The 6,555-nt window shown below is 39.9% G+C and overlaps 1 protein-coding gene across 5 annotated transcripts in view; it reads right to left on the bottom strand.

The window, feature by feature from the left end:
* The window catches only part of LOC110458440 (cAMP-dependent protein kinase catalytic subunit alpha), a 159,490-nt gene that overhangs the window by 97,049 nt on the left and 55,886 nt on the right, over positions 1-6,555 (bottom strand). Inside the window, exon 1 of one of the 5 annotated variants that reach the window (XM_021510180.1) lies at positions 4,482-4,639. The exons of the other annotated variants lie outside the window; for them this stretch is intronic. The gene's annotated coding sequence lies outside the window, so the exon portion shown is untranslated. Of the gene's footprint in view, positions 1-4,481; positions 4,640-6,555 lie in introns of those variants that run through there. 5 annotated transcript variants of the gene reach the window in all.

Below are 6,555 nucleotides of genomic sequence, written 5' to 3' on the forward strand. Positions count from 1 at the left end.
GGTATGTAAATGAAAATCACGTGGTATTTAAAATGATAATTACATCTTATGCAATATGACAATCACGTGATATGATGACATGATTTATTTAATAGCAATCACGTGATATGATGACATGATGTATTTAATAACAATCACGTGATATGTATGCTGTTGAGACGATATGTTTAATAACGTCTTTATTTTAGTCAGAGACTACGATTGATTATGACAGTCACGTGATATATAAAATTACAATAAAGCCAGTGATAAGTAAAATCTGAACCAACAACAAAAACAAAAAGAAAAAACATCACATCGTGTCCCCATATCAATCTCTCATATAACATTAATACACGGCCCACGTCGTGTCTCCCTATCAGTCTCTCCTGTAACATTGATATACGGCCCACGTGGGGTCTCCCCATCAGTCTCTCCTGTAACACTGATATACGGAACACGTGGTGTCTCCCTATCAGTCTCTCCTGTAACATTAATATACGGCCTTACGTTGTGTCTCCCTATCAGTCTCTCACGTAACATTAATATACGGCCCACGTTGTGTCTCCCTATCAGTCTCTCCTGTAACATAGATATACGGCCCACGTCGTGTCTCCCTATCAGGCTCTCCTGTAACATTGATATACGGCCCACGGCGTGTCTCCCCTTAAGTCTCTCCTGTAACATTGATATACGGCCCAAGTTGTGTCCCCCTATCAGTCTCTCCTGTAACATTAATATACGGCCTTACGTTGTGGCTCCCTATCAGTCTCTCACGTAACATTAATATACGGCCCACGTTGTGTCTCCCTATCAGTCTCTCCTGTAACATTGATATACGACCCTCGCTGTGTCTCCCTATCAGTCTCTCCAGTAACATTGATATACAGCCCACGTGGTGTCTCCCTATTAGTCTCTCCCGTAGCATAGATATACGGCCCACGTCGTGTCTCCCTATCAGTCTCTCATGTAACATTAATATACGGCCCACGTCGTGTCTCCCTATCAGTCTCTCATGTAACATTAATATACGGCCAACGTTGTGTCTCCCTATCAGTCTCTGATGTAACATTAATATACGGCCCACGTCGTGTCTCCCTGTCAGTCTCTCATGTAACATTGATATACAGCCCACGTTGTGTTTACCTATCAGTCTCTCCTGTAACATCGATATACGGCCTTATCTTGTGTCTCCCTATCGGTCTCTCATGTCACAGTGATATACGGATCACGTGGTGTCTCCCTATTAGTCTCTCCCGTAGCATAGATATACGGCCCACGTCGTGTCTCCCTATCAGTCTCTCATGTAGAATTAATATACGGCCCACGTCGTGTCTCCCTATCAGTCTCTCCTGTAACATTGATATACGACCCTCGTTGTGTCTCCCTATCAGTCTCTCCAGTAACATTGATATACAGCCCACGTGGTGTCTCCCTATTAGTCTCTCCCGTAGCATAGATATATGGCCCACGTTGTGTCTCCCTATCAGTCTCTCCTGTAACATTAATATACGGCCTTACGTTGTGTCTCCCTATCAGTCTCTCATGTAACATTGATATACGACCGTCGTTGTGTCTCTCTATCAGTCTCTCCTGTAACATTGATATACGGCCCACGTCGTGTCTCCCTATCAGTTTCTTCTGTAACATTGATATACGGCCCAGGTTGTGTCTCCCTATCAGTCTCTTCTATAACATTGATATACGACCCACGTGGTGTCTCCCTATCAGTCTCTTCTGTAACATTGATATACGACCCACGTGGTGTCTCCCTATCAGTCTCTTCTGTAACATTGATATACGACCCACGTCGTGTCTCCCTATCAGTCTCTCCTGTAACATTAATATACGGCCCACGTTGTGTCTCCCTATCAGTCTCTTCTGTAACATTGATATACGACCCACGTGGTGTCTCCCTATCAGTCTCTCCTGTAACATTGATATACGACCCACGTCGTGTCTCCCTATCAGTCTCTCCTGTAACGTCGATATACGGCCCACGTTGTGTCTCCCTATCAATCTAATGTAACATAGATATACGGCCTATGTATGTATCCTCCCCCGACAGTTGATTGACATTTGTGTATAAACTTACTTGTTTCCCTCGCTGTGGATTTTTACAGGGAGTACCCTGAAGCCGAATGTTATCTGATAGAAATGTAATTACAGAACTGACACATTCTCACTCAAGTCATCACTATCACATTACTACAAATCGACGTCCATTTTAAGAATTTCACGTTTTCACTCAATACATCCGTGTCTACTGAACGATGATATAATGTCCTTTGAAATCAAGTTTCGAATTCGTTTTCAATGTAAATTATCCAAAAAATCACATTTGATGTGGCAAATCCCATTACAGAGCCTAAATGAGCCCACACATTACAGTGTAATACATATATATATTTGATTGACAGGTTGATTATATTGTACTTTAACGCCTTATTATATATAAATCAGAAACACAATTAAGCTGAATTTATTTTGGACTTGAAGCTATATAAAACTATTTTTATTGGGTGAGGTAATTTAAGTAAATATCAGAAAATGTCATACTACTAATGGCCCAGACAGACGGAGTCAATCGGGCTTTTTATTTATTGATTTGTAACTCTTAAAACACGTCCAAACATGTTTTTGATTATGTTTAAAAAAAAGACAAATTCTCTTATCCTTCTTCTTCAAAAATAAAAAAATAAAACGTTTTGCAGTTGACGCTATCAGAAGTACCCATGCTGTTACAAAGAGCCGTGTGTTGACATACACCGGCCGTACGGGTTAGCTAGGTACTCAACCATTTATTACACCCTGCCACGTAGTCAGTGACGTCTTTACATCCGACTACAGCAGTAGTCAACATTCTACGCCAAGAAAAATACTTCAATATATACCAAACCATCTATCTGTTTATCACTGTTAACATAATGAACGGAATATTTAACGACATTACGTTTGTTGGTTGGGTCATTTACACGCTTAAATATATTTGGGACCAAAACAATCCCGTGTTTTTTCGCAATCATTGAATTTCTAATTGATCGAAAGCTTTTAAGATACGGTATCGCAAAAGTCACTACCTAGGGCACCTTGCATAATGAAAAACCCGTCAGAAGAAGTCGTTCGATTTTTTTCTCGAAAATGTGATAAAAATGTACCAAAACGTTATACTTTCATGTATACATTTGTACATATATACATGAGTTCGTGTAATTAACAAAATTCACAGAGCCATATATAGTTAGGCACTTTGTTTATAGAGAGGAGTATCGCCTAAGTCAATTTGCTGTGTTTAGGTAAAAGCATACTTTATTACTCATGCATGTACATGGTCTAGCTGCAGGCATGGTATTTGTGTGTCGTAGATAATACAATTCGTCATTCACCTTGCATGGGTTCACGACATGAACGTGTGTAATGAAAATACAGTGTTCATATCTCTATGAATGAAAGGTCAGGACGCCATTATTATATTGTCATTGGGACGCTTGCTGTCCGCGACATAAAAACGTGACTAGATTTGAATCAATAGCTCAAGCGACTAAGATCGTTGGATTGTCATTCTGTTGACAGCGTTTCACTGGCGATCCACCGTGACCCATCACACTTCAGTTTTATTTTCAGTATAGGTAGTTAAGCTATTTTACTAGTGTTTTGTACCGACTTTACTTTGTAGCCGACATAGAACCGTAATTGATTAATAGCAACGTAAACAGTGTAGCGGCTCCGTGTCTCACGTACACAAGTCAGCAATGTATAGGGTTAGCCACGGAACGAAGGTCATCGGCTACGGCAAATCAACTCAATGCAAGTAATATCAATACATCCCACATTTAAAATAGTTTGTTTCCAGTTATAGACAATAAAGGTTGCGGGCCGTTGCAGGTGAAATATCAGCATACAACGTACCATGAACGGAAGTGCTGTGAGTAAGATATTTGCTTTATAATCAAGAGGTCCAATGATCAAATTCCTGTGACAGAGACGCTTGTTGTAAAAAGGTAATTACGATAGACATATTTCTTTCGTACATAACTCTTTGCTATAATAAATTGGTAATCAAACTTCAAGAAAACTGCTAAATAAAACGAAACTCTTCTTCGCCTGAGATACAACACAGAGACTGCGACTCACTACCTTAATGGTTTTGTCTTGTTTTGCAATTTTTCATCATGAAACATACTTTTACCCACAAAATAACGTACAAGTTAAATGTTTTACATGGAACTTAAATTTTAAGTGAAAATACAAAAATCGCGGGGACAAAAATAGAAGGAGATTCAAGGCTTCAGTTACCATATTCGTATGACATGAAGAGGAGGGTAACGCGAACATTTAGCAGCAATAACACAAGTAAAGTACGCACATAAACATGATCTGGCAAACGTAAATATGATCCAGTAAACTTAATCTGATGGTAGTTTATACCACGGAGTAATATTCACAAGGCGACAAGGGACAGCCCTGAGGAATGCCCTGTCACCTGTCGCTCTCCCACTTACCGAAAAGGATAAATGTGTTTATACACCAGCAAGGTGACGATCGCGACGTCCACAAAAAATGTCTCAACAGTAGATGTAGTTTTTTAACTGTCCTTCAGGTGGGGTCAGAGTAGAAAACTAGACAGCCTCCTCGCTAAGATCTGCCTTTCCAGGGGGATGGTTCGCCTTCAGTTTATTTTGTTTACCAGTTTACAGCTACACAAACTATGAACTGTCACGTCTTTCTAGCGTTTACGACTAGAATTAGCCTCAAGCACACTGTCGGTACAAGCAACGATACCTCTAGCAGGCTTATCATTAATACTGTCTCGAGAAGTGACAAAGCCCACTGTCCACCTATTGTCCACTACTGGATAAGCGGTATCATCGCAAACTGTCCATGAACGCTTTCAAATTGATAACTTTAAGTTTCAATTCACCTGTATAAATGCCTGAGTAAATAGACTAAGTATACACAGATCAGTGGTAATATACGTAGAGAGGCTATCACACTGACCATCGACATCGACCATTTATATACACAGTGCGTAGAGGTCATGTTCATCCGTGGTCAGTACTTAGTAGTCCGACACCCCTACATTGTGGTCACACTTCAGCAATGACAACGACGTCGACTTCGTACAACAACATCAACAACAACAACGACGACAATGACGTCGTACAAAAACAACAACAACAACAACAACAACAACAACAACAACAACAACAACAACAACAACAACGACGACGACGACGACGATGAAGTCGTTCTTAAACAACAACAACAACAACAACAACAACAACAACAACGACGATGACGTCGTACTAAAACAACAACATCAACAACATCAACAACAACAAGAACGACGATCACGTCGTACTAAAACAACAACAACAACAACGACGACGATGACGCCGTACTTAAACAACAACAACAACGACGATCACGTCGTACTAAAACAACAACAACAACAACGAAGATCACGTCGTACTAAAACAACAACAACAACAATAACGACGATCACGTCGTACTAAAACAATAACAACAACAACGAAGATGAAGTCGTACTAAAACAACAACAACAACAACAACAACGACATCAACGATGACGACGACGTAGACAACAACAATAACGTTGACGACGTCGACAACGACAACACTTGGTACAACAACATCAACATCAACAACAACAACAACAACAACAACAACAACGACAACGACGACGTGGTACTACAACATCAACAACAACAACGACGATGACTTCTTACTACAACATCAACAACAACAACGACGATGACTTCGTACTAGAACATCAACAACAACAACGACGATGACGTCGTACTACAAAAACAACAACAACAACAACAACGACGACGTATATCAATAACAACAATGATGACGTCGACGTCAGATAACAACAACTACGACATCAACGATGACGACGACGACAACAACGAATTCGACGATTACAACAACAACAATTAGTTCGACGACGTATAACAACTAAAACGACTACTACAACGAAAAGACAACTGCTATGGCCCTACTTATCTACGGTCTGACTTTCCTGTCACCCCGGGCCGAACAGTCTAAATGGTGGCCAATAAATCCTCCAAGTACTTGAATATTATTCAATTTTTTCTTTTCATTCTGTACATTTAATCAAGCCAACAACAAAATGCGATGTATAGGTACTTTACCTGGTATGTCATAATACACACTGGTATTTCATTTCATTTAGCGTAAAAAGGTTCACACGTAATATTTCCAAGAAAGTTCGAAAATTGAATATTAGAATTGATGGAAACCTTTTCGACAACGGTTACAGCGAAACTGATTTCAAAGTACTCAAAAAAGTAAGATTTAAGTGGGCCTGTCACTGAATTTATAGAGACCTTTTAGAAGAGCAGACGGAAGAAAATGCCTTATTATCCCGAGTCTCTCACATAAATCATGTCATCAGTGGTGGGTTACAGCAGGCCTTTGTTATAAGGTTTACAATATACAGATATATCGCCAAGTAGTCCGACAATACTTACTATAGCTATAGCCAAGTAGTCCGACAATACTTACTATAGCTATAGCCCAGTAGTC

Source organism: Mizuhopecten yessoensis, unplaced genomic scaffold, assembly GCF_002113885.1.
Source record: "Mizuhopecten yessoensis strain PY_sf001 unplaced genomic scaffold, ASM211388v2 scaffold1255, whole genome shotgun sequence".
Taxonomy (NCBI): domain Eukaryota; kingdom Metazoa; phylum Mollusca; class Bivalvia; order Pectinida; family Pectinidae; genus Mizuhopecten; species Mizuhopecten yessoensis.